Source organism: Sciurus vulgaris, assembly GCF_902686455.1.
Source record: "Sciurus vulgaris genome assembly, chromosome: 2".
NCBI classification, from domain to species: Eukaryota; Metazoa; Chordata; class Mammalia; order Rodentia; family Sciuridae; genus Sciurus; species Sciurus vulgaris.
The window spans coordinates 174700013-174710341 of NC_136462.1; the positions used below are offsets into that span (position 1 = coordinate 174700013).

The 10329-nt window shown below is 47.2% G+C and overlaps 1 long non-coding RNA gene across 3 annotated transcripts; it reads right to left on the minus strand.

Moving 5' to 3' along the window:
• Positions 1-4474: 4474 nt before the first annotated feature.
• On the minus strand, positions 4475-10271 carry LOC306654388. Of its 3 annotated transcripts, none has more exons than XR_013761953.1 (3): positions 8953-10271; positions 6067-6271; positions 4475-4658 (listed from the first exon to the last, which is right to left on the minus strand). It is a non-coding gene; the product is annotated as an uncharacterized lncRNA (long non-coding RNA). The 3 variants fall into 3 exon arrangements; XR_013761954.1 differs by having other exon boundaries at positions 6120-6271; positions 8953-10267; XR_013761955.1 differs by lacking the exon at positions 4475-4658 and adding an exon at positions 4696-4956 and having other exon boundaries at positions 6120-6271; positions 8953-10270.
• Between the last annotated feature and the right edge of the window lie 58 nt (positions 10272-10329).

Here is a 10329-nt window from a genome sequence, read left to right on the forward strand (position 1 = left end):
CCTGACCCAGCCTCGCCCCTGGCCACCGACCCCGGTGGCCGCGAGGGGGCGCGGCGCCCCGACAGCCACCAGTGCGCTTGCTTTCCCAGGAGACGCAGAGAGCGCGGAGTGCAGACTCCCTAGTCGCCTGCCAACCTCTGCGTCTCTGTGACCCCGAGGTTGCTGGTTTGACTTTATACACTGGCCACTGTGTGAGGATCAATGGCCCTGAAAATTATGATTTTACGGGGAAATAAGTATACATAGGCAATTTTGCGCGGATTCCGGAGTTGTGGGTTCGTTGAGCCAGTTAAGTCTGGGGCAGAGTTTGGCATAGAAAGATTTGAACTCTGATCCCAATTCTGTCACAACTGTATTTTTCTGGCAGGTCAGCTTCCATTGGGCCCCAGTGAAGTTCCATAATATAGTGACAGCCGGGTCCAGCGCTTAGTAAGACTTTTTTTTTTTTTTTTTTTCTTTTCTTTCCATGGCACACTTCGAGCAGGATTCCTGCTTGACTCCTTGGAGAGAGGCCATCAAGTGTACAATGAAGAGATTTATACATTAAACTTGAAATGGGCACTGTTAGATACCAGCCTCCAGAGCCAGGTGAAGACCTCACCCTAGAGACATGGTCCAGAAATATTTGGGATTCTGTTATGGTTTGGATATGAGGCGTACCCCAAAAGCTCACATGTGAGACAATGCAAGAAGGTTCAGAGGAGAAATGATTGGGTTGTAAAAGTCTTAACCCAATCAGGGATTTAATCCCCCGGTAGGGATTAACTGAGTGGTAACTGAAGTGGTTTGGTGTGGCTGGAGGAGATTGGAATTGAGGCGTGGCTTTGGGGCATATATTTTGTATCTGGAGAGTGGAGACTTTCTCTGCTTCTGATGATGTGAACTGCTTCCCTCTGCCACACTTTTTGCCATGATGTTCATCCTCATCTCAAACCCTGAGGAATGGAGCCAGCCGTCTATGGATTCAGACCTCTGAAACCGTGAGCCCTCAAATAAGCTCTTCCTCCTCTACAGTTGTGTTGGTCAGATCCTTTTAGTCACAGCAGCGGAAAAGCTGACTAAAACAGGTCCCATGAAGTCTGCCAGAGCCTACTGCCTGCCTTGCAGTCTTCCCCCCAATTGAAGGTGCACACTCCTTCACTTCTTGGCAGGTGAACTACTTGAGCCTCCCCAGGTATGTCTCAGTGTTTTGTGCTGCAGAGCCCCTCTACACTGGCTGTAGATTCCCTTAGTCTAGAATCACCTCACCTCCACCCCCATTCCAAATGTATTCAGGCCCAAACCTTAGGGGAATGGCTTCCTGCTCAGGCTGCCCATTGGCATTCAGCTGTCCTCTTGAACCATTATGAAGGTCTTCCAGCAGTGGTGATATCTCCCATGGGGTACATCTAGCTTATGACGTCCCTCTTCACTTCAAGGGCAGAAACAAGGCAGGACTGAAGAGACCTGAACACACTTCTTGTGATAGGAAATGAAAGATAGGGCAGAGAGTCCCAAGCAGGGATCCTGAAGACAGAATCCCCTGAGAAAGTACATTCTGAGCCCTTGGGCATAGGACCCTGAGGAGGGGGGCTGTCCAAGGCATGTGGGCATTTTGACCATGGGTATAACACTTAAATGTATCTGTAGGTGGAGGGATGGGCCCAGATGCAGTGTGGGGCCTCAGCCACAAGGCTGGGGAGTGATGTTGAGTGTTGTTGGCTGAGTTCCTGATCCTCAGTTCCTATCACTCTCAGCCAGGTCTCATATTTGCCAGCTGATTACAGCAGAGAACTGGCAGAGGACTTAAGTTTGGGGGTGAGGAACCTGACATCTGGAACACAGGTGTCTGACCTCTGTCCACCCCTTAGACAGTGAGTCTACACCAAGTTGCAGACCACCAGAGGCTGACCTTATATAAGGTGCATGGAGGAGACAGTAGTAACAGGCTGGCCTGAACCACTTGCTACTCTGGAGGACTATGGAGGACCCAAAAGAGCTGACACCATGAAAAGCTTCCTCGGCCTGGTGGAAGTCTCACCTGATGGTTTTGCAGAGGGCTGCTTATGGGGGATCCTTTCTCCTTGGCCACTGACCTGTTCTAGATCCAGGACACACTTCAGGGACTCTGTTGGGCATTATGGAAACATCTAACCAGCCAGCCCAGCAATACTTACTCAGCCAGCCACACTGCTGTGATCCAGCAGTTCTACTCCTGATACATACCTGGGTGAAATGAGGGTCATTAGTCACCAAAAGACACATGTGAAATGTTCTGAATAGTTTTATTCTTATTGTTCCAAGCTGGAAACTACCCAAATACTTGTCAGTTATGGAATGGATAAATGCATGTGTATATTTGTTTGGTAGAATACTCTATGACAATGAAAAAGAACATATGGACAAACCTCACAGTCATAATGTTGAGAAAAAAAAAAAAAAACTAGTCACAAAAATGTGGACACCAGCTGGGCATGATGTTGCATGCTTATAATCCCAGGAACTTGAGATGCTGAGGCAGGAGGATTGCAAGTTTGAGGCCAGCCTCAGCAATTTAGTGAGTCCCTAAGCAACTTAACCAGACTGTCTCAAAATTAAAAATAAAAAATACTGGGGATATGGCTCAGTGGTAAAGGACACCTGGGCTCAATTCCTGGTCAAAAAAAAAAAAAAAAAAGGTAGACCCCATATGATTTATTTAGCAGAAAGGGTACAAATTGGCCAGGCATGGAGGCACCCACCTCTAATCCAGGAATGTTGGAGACTGAGGCAGGTGAGTGGCAAGATTGAGGCTAGCCTCAGCAACTTAGCAAGATCCTGGCTCAAAAACTAAATAAAGCAAAAAAAAAGTCTAGGGATGTAACTCAGTGGTCAAGAGCCTCTGGTCTGAGTTCAGACCCCAGCAACACACACAAAAGAAAAAAGATAATAAAGGGGGAAAAAAAGGTACAAATCTAGGCAAGCTGTTCTGCACAGTTACAAGTCAGAATGGTGGTTATCCTCGGGAGATAATGACTGGAGGGACGTGGAGCTCTGGGAAACAGTCACGTTCTGTGCCTCAATCTGGGTAGTGATTATAAGGGCACATTCACTTTCCAAATATTAACCAAACTGGACACAAGATATGAGCACTTTCCCATATATTTAATTCAACAAAAATGTCAGTAAAAATGAAAACTTCAGCCAGTTTAGGGCTGTAGATCCACTTCCCTCATATAGTTCTCATTTTTATATGACTCATAGATGGTGACAATTCTATTAAAATATTTTCTTTGAAGTTTGGTTTTCAAGTGATCTAAGAATGTGATAGAATCCTTCCTGTGCACCAGAAGAATGCAAGGCTTGAGTTAGGCAAAGTGGAGACTTAAAACATGTTTTTTGTTTGTTTGTTTGTTTGTTTGTTTTTCTGTACTGGGGATAGAAACTCAGGCCCCATGCATGCTAGGCAAGAGCACTACCACTGAGGTACATCTCCAGCACAATGAAAAGAAACCTTAAGTACAGCCTCTCATTTAGTTGATGACTAAATGACTCCTTGATGTGGTCCATGCCACACAGCACAGTGCCAAGTGGAAAGCATTTATTTAAGGCACGAACTCTGCTCTCCATAGCAGCCAGCCTGGAGGCACAAGAGAGGAAGAATTTGACCAAGATTGCAAAGCACAGTAATGGCCTGAGATATAAGGAAACCATACTTTTCATTCATTCATGTGCTCATTTGCTCATTCTGCTGGGTACATCCTCTGGGTACTCAAGGGTTTCCGGGGCAGGCTCTAGACAGACAGTGTGGAACAGCCAAAAACAGGCGTTGAAAGGCCCAAGAGAGTCAAGAATGGGAAGGAGACAATATGGCGCTGGTCTTCTGGTCTTCCGTCTGCTACTCTGTCTGCTGTTGTCCCGGTCCGCTGTTGCCCGGCGGGGTTATCCGACTCCAGCACCCGGTGCGGCAGAGGTGAGGCCGAGGTTAGCCGGACTTTGTTGCTTCTGCAGCCGCAACCTGGGCTCCGGAACGGTGCCGTTTCCTTGCAGCATTTGGAACCTGGCGCCCCTGGGTTCAATCCCTAGTACCAAAACAAACAAAAAAATCAAAATAAAAGATAAATAGGTCGGGGATGTAGCTCACTGGTAATAGCACCCCTGGGTTCAGTTCTCAATACCAGGAAGGGAAGGAGAGAGAGAGAGAGAGAGAGAGAGAGAGAGAGAGAGGGAGGGAGGGAGGGAGGGGAGGAGGGAGGGAGAGAGAGGAGAGAGGGAGAGAGAGAGAGAGAGAGAGAGAGAGAGAGAGAGAGAGAGAGAGAGAGGAGAGAGCGAGGAAGAAAAGAGGAGCAGAGGTGAATAAACTGGACCTAGAAGTTGGTACTGATCTGGGAAAAGCAGCAGAGTTTATCAAGACTGACAAGTCTATCAGCTTGAGTAGGTGGAGAGTAGAAGGGGCGCTTAACCACTAAGTCACATCCCTAGCCCTTTTTAATTTTGAGACAGGGTCTCACTAAGTTGCTTAGGGTTTCATCAAGTTGCTGGGGAAAGTCTTGAACTTGCGATCCTCCTTCCTTGGCTTCCTGAGTTGCAGGTGTGCATCCCCACCTGGCAGCCCTGTTAGTTCTTGACAGCTGGGAATCCTCATTGATGAGCTTTACAGAACCTGAGACCTTGGGCCAGGTTAGTTGAGCCACCATCCTCTGGATGGAGGGAGAACAATTAGGTGGAATCTTCCTGCCAAAGGCAACAGACTTTTTTTTTTTTTTTTTTTTTTTTCCAGTGCTGGGGATCCAACCCAGGGCCTGATGCGCGCAAGGCAGACACTCTACCACTGGATCACACCCCCAGCCCAGCAGTAGACTTGTTGACTGAATCCCTGTTAAGGGTGACTAGCCATTTCTCAGAGAGTAAGACAGAAACTGTGAGAAACTAAGAGCAGGAGGGGATGTGCTCTTTTGAGAATCAAGACAGATTGAAATTGGGTGGATTGTGGCTGCCCTAAGTAAAGGAAACAAAAGTCAGACAATCCTTGTCCCTCCTTCCACCCTACCTCCTGGGCCATCTCAGAGCTGGCACGACCCTGTGCTGGGAGCCTCCTACAGGTCTCTCAGACAGCTTTCCCATCCTTTGTCTCCCCAAAACATCCATCCATAGCTTTTTAACTGCTACCTAGACTGGAGACCAGGCTGCCTGCCTCCTGCACACTGGGTGGGATGGGTTTCTCTGGTAGCCCATCACCCAGGGACTTGTTCAGATGCAGAAAGGGGAGTAACCTCCACAATGGCCCCTTTAATTAAATGTTTTGGGGCTGTGCTTTTAACTCTCCTGATCCCACACTGGCCCTGGGTAGTAACAGCCATAGCAGACTTTTCTGTGGCACCTGTAGGCGGGCCTGGTTCTGAGTACTTTACTTACACCAAATCATTTGATCCACTTTGCAGCCCTTTGAAATGCAGGCTTTATTATCCCCATTTTACGGACGAGGAAGTAGAGGCCCAGTGAAATGAAGTAACTTTCCTGATATTGCACTCGTGTTGTGGGACGTGTACATACTTATAGATTTCAGCCTGCCCCTTGCACTCCCCTGTGTGTCTCCTTCTCCCACATCCGGTGATGGTTACCACAGGGCTGACTCAGTCCCTCTCCCCTCAGATCTCTAGAGGTCATTAACCCTTCCCCAAGCCCACCTCTGCTTACCCTCTACAACCCAACCCCGGGAGCCGCCTCCCTCCCCAGGATTGGATAGCCTCCTTTCTTGATACTCCCAGTTTCAACACAGGAGGCCCCCCTCCTGCATCCCTCCTTTCAGGGAAGTGGCCTTGGCTGGGCCCCAGGAGGACCAGGCCATGTGTGATTCGTCCTTTCAAACAGCCACGCTTCCTGCAGGGCTGAGAGCCAGAGGCTCCACGAGGCAGTGTGGGCCCAGCCACGTGAGGCCCCTTCCCCTGCCCGTCACCCCAGGCTCCACTGACTCAGAGCCTGGCAGCTGTGGTCACCCCCCTCGGGGAGTGCATGCCAGTGCGGGTTGGGTGGGGCTGGGGCCACCCTCCCGACACTCCTTGGCGGCCACACAGACTCCCGTGTGGGGAGGGTGGGGACGCTTCTTACCTTCTGTCCCACAATCGACTGTCTTCTTTGAACACTAGATTGTGAATACTCACATCGTGCAACATTCTCTCCAGGCATGACTTTCACAGCTGCAAAGCAGCAATTCTCCATTACTCAATTGTCGTCTCCTGATTATTTCCAGATTCTGTGTGCCCATGGACCTTCCTGTCTAAACTTCTTTCTGTACCACCAACAGTTTTATTGCCTGTGGAAAGAAGGGTGTCCCTCTGTTCAATTTCAGGGATCAGGGATGAAGACTTTATAGAAATCATGTTTTCTAGATTGTCATGGGCTATTGTTAACAGAGGACTCAAGCCATTTAACACAGAGCTAATTAACTCTAGAGAGTCACTGATTTTTGCTTCCTTTTTATTGAAAAAAAGATGCTTTACTACTGAGCTACACCTCCAGCCCTTTTTATATTTTATTTAGAGACAGGGTCTCACTAAATTGCTTAGGGCCTTGCTAAGTTGTTGAGGTTGGCTTTGAACTTGTGATCCTCCTACCTCAGTCTCCCAAGCCACTAGGATTACAGGCATGTGCCACCAGGCCTGGCTAAGTCACTGATTTTTAAAGAATTTGACTTGACAGGAAAAAAATCAAAGCAAGTCATATTGGCACATGTCTATAATCCCAGTTACTAGGGAGGCTGAGGCAGGAGGATTGCAAATTTGCCACCAGCCTTAAAAACTTAGTGAGACTCTGTCTTAAAATTAGAAAATAAAAAAGGGGGGGCTGGGGAGATAGCTCAGTCGGTGGAGTGCTTGCCTTGTAAGCACAAGGCCCTGGGTTCGATCCCCAGCACCCCAAAAAATAAATAAATAAAAAGAAAATAAAAAAGGGGCTGGGATTGTTGTTCAGAGATAGAGCACCCCTGGGTTTCATCCCCAGCACCCCCCCCCCCCGAAAAAAAATCAAGAGTAAGGCAAATATTGCCTATATCTTTCAATATAGGAGTCAGAAAAAAGGACTGGGTCTGCATCACTCAAACACCTGCTGTGGCCACATGACAGTATAAGGGTTCAGCCCTCAGAGTTACCAGAGTTCTTTGCTATATACAAAAATCACATTCTCTCATTGAGAGACAGAAATTACAATTTGCCAACCTTTTTTTTTTTTTTTTTTAACCAGGGATTGAACCCAGGGGTCTTAACCACTGAGCCTCATCTCCAGCCCATTTTATTTTTTATTTTGAGATTGGATTTTGCTAAGTTGCTTAGGGCCTCACTAGGTTGCTGAGCCTGGCTTTGAATTTGCGATCCTCCTACCTCAGCCTCCCCAGTCATGGGATGATAGTCATGAGACATTGTGCCTGGCTACAGTTTGCCAGTTTTGACTGACAAGAATGTGGAACAAGACCCTCAGACATTGCAGGTGGGAAGGTGACTTGGTGTAAGGACCTTGGAGAACTGTGGGGAAAGTACTAAAGCTGAACACCTTGTACTTCTGGATGTATTTCCAGCACAGTTTTCAATTCCCAATAGAGTAGGATGAACGTGTTCCATATCTTTCCCACCCAGTACTGGGGCATTCTATCACTGAGCTACATCTGTAGTCCTTTTAAATTTTGTGACAAGGTCTCACTAAGTTGCCAAGGATTCTTCTGCCTCAGCCTCCCAAATTGCTGGGATTCCAGGACGTGCTGGGTTGTGTCCCACATATCTTGATTGTGGTGATGAATACAGAACTGTATGCACTTGTCAAAACTTACAGAACTAGCTGGACATAGTGGCACATACCTGTAATCCCAGTGACTAGGGAAGCTGAGGCAAGAGGATCATAAGTTCTAGGCCAGCCTCAGTAACTTAGTGGGGCCCTAAGCAATTTAGCAAGACATTGTTTCAAAATAAAATAAAAAGGACTTCAGATGTATCTCGGTGGTAAACAAAATACGAAAACAAATCTCAGAACTATATGCTCAAAAGGGTGAATTTTACTACATATAAATCAACATTAAATTTTCTTTTCTTTTTTTTTTTTATTTTTCAGTACTGAAATTGAACCCAGAGGTTTCTACCTCTGAGCTACATCCCAACCCTTTTAATTTTTTATTTTGAGACAGGGTCTCCCTAAGTTGCCAAGGCTGGCTTCAAACTTGCCATCCTCCTGCCTCAGCCTCTCAAATCATTGTGATTGCTGGAGCGTGCCACTGTGTTCAGTTAATTTTTTTTTTTTTTTCTCTCTCTCTCTTTTTTGAGTTTATTTTGGTTTATGGTTCTGGTCCAAGTCAAGGACCACATCTGGTGATAGTTTCTTATTGGCAGAGTCCTGAGGCAGTGTAGGGCATCACATGGCAAAAGACAGGGAGAGAGAGTGTGTGTGTATGTGTTCCCCTTTTCTTCTTTTGTTTGTTTGTATTTTGTTTTGCCTGTTTGAGATGGGGTCTGTATTGCCCAGGCCAGCCTTGAAATGCTGGATGCAAACAACCCTTCTACCTCAGCCTCCTGAGTAGCTGGGACTACAGGTACATGCTGCTGCACCCACCTATACTTTAACTTTTAAAAAAATTTCAAAACGTAAGAGGGCTTGGGATATAGTTCAGTTGGTAGAGCACTTATCCAGCATGTGTGAGACCCTGGGTTTGATCCTGCAAATAAAATCAATACAAAAGAAAAAAAAGTTGAATGAACTAATACAATTGAAGGATGCATATCCATATCATGAGGTACTTATTCAGCAATGAAAAAGAACAAATTCTTGCTAAATGAGAACATGATGAGCATCAAAATCATTATGCCAAATGAAAAAGTCAGACAGAAGAATACTCACTGTATGATTTCATTTAACCAAATTACCATGATAGAGGTCAAAATAGGGGTTACCTCTGGAGTGGGAGTCATGGGAAGGGACATGAGGGACCTCCTAAAATGCTAGAAATATCCTTACCTGATGTGGTGGTTCTTCAGGTCTACAGTCTATGCTGATGACGTGTGATTTTGATGAAATCTGAACATTCTTCCTTTTAAAAGGAAAATGTCCTTAAACGTTGTCATTGAATAAGTTACTGGGTGTGCAATTCAGACCATGAATCAGATAAAGATTTTTTTCCCCCATGCCCACCCCCTACACCCCACTGGTGCCTGCTGCCTTGGCCAGGCCAGGACGGGCCAGCTCCCTGCCCTAGTGCCCAGCCAACCCCACACAGCTCTTTAACCATGTGAACGCACAGCACGTGGCTGCTCCTGGGCTCTGGCAGGCTGGAATTCCTGCCCCGCCCCGGCTCCAGCAAAACAACCTTCGAAAACTGGCTGGCAGCCCAGGATTTTAAACAGCCTCTCTGCCTGATCTGCTTCCCTTTAAGAACATCCAGGAAGAAAGTTAAAGCTTCCCTGCTGGGGGAAGGGAGATGGGGCACTGTGCCCCTCTGCCCGAAGTTTCCACAAGAAGCAGGATCCTGGCCTGAGTCAGAAGCCAAGAGGCAAACCATAACACCCCTTGCCCAGGCCCCTTCTTCCCTCAAAGTGGATGCCAGTACCCATATTGGCCTTCTCTTGGGGGGTGGGGGGGACTTTTTTCTCCCAATTTGACCAAGTGCTCCTGTTGACCACCTCCCACCTCTCTGGCAAAATGAGCTAAATGTCCTTCTCCAGAGGTTGAGGACATATGTCTAAAAGTGTTTGCAGCATAACCAAGTGTCTCATGACTGCAGCTATGACTCTGATCGTTCATGATGGGGACAGATGTGGTTACGGACATTAGCACATGGCACAGGCCTGGTGTTGTAGATATTGGGTCCACGCTCCTTCCTGTTCAGTGTTCTGATCTGGAGAGCGCAGGAAGAGGATACTCACAAGAGGTCAGCACTCCAGCCCCGTTGGCCACTATGGGACCAAGGTGGGAGGTATAGGGTGGGAATCCTGGGCAGACTAGAATGCCTGCTATTTATTATCTGCTGTGCGACTTGCATCCAGCTGCCTTCCTATGATACCAGGAGTAAGGGTGGGGCAGACAAGTCTCAGTATGATGCCGAGTTCTCAGCTTGTCATTTTGAGACAGGGTCTCATTTGGTTGCCCAGGCTGGTCTCAAATTTGGCAATCCTACCTCCACCTGTGGAGTTGTGGAGATTATAGGTGTATGCCACTGTGTCCAGACCCACAATTTTTTAAATTGGAACTTGAACCCAGGGGCACTTTACCAGAGCTGTCCCCAGGCCTTTCTGAGACAGGGCCTCACCAAATTGCTGAGGCTGATCTTGAACTTGTGATCTTCCTGCCTCCACCTTTGGAGTACAGACAGGATTACAAGTGTGCACCACTACACCC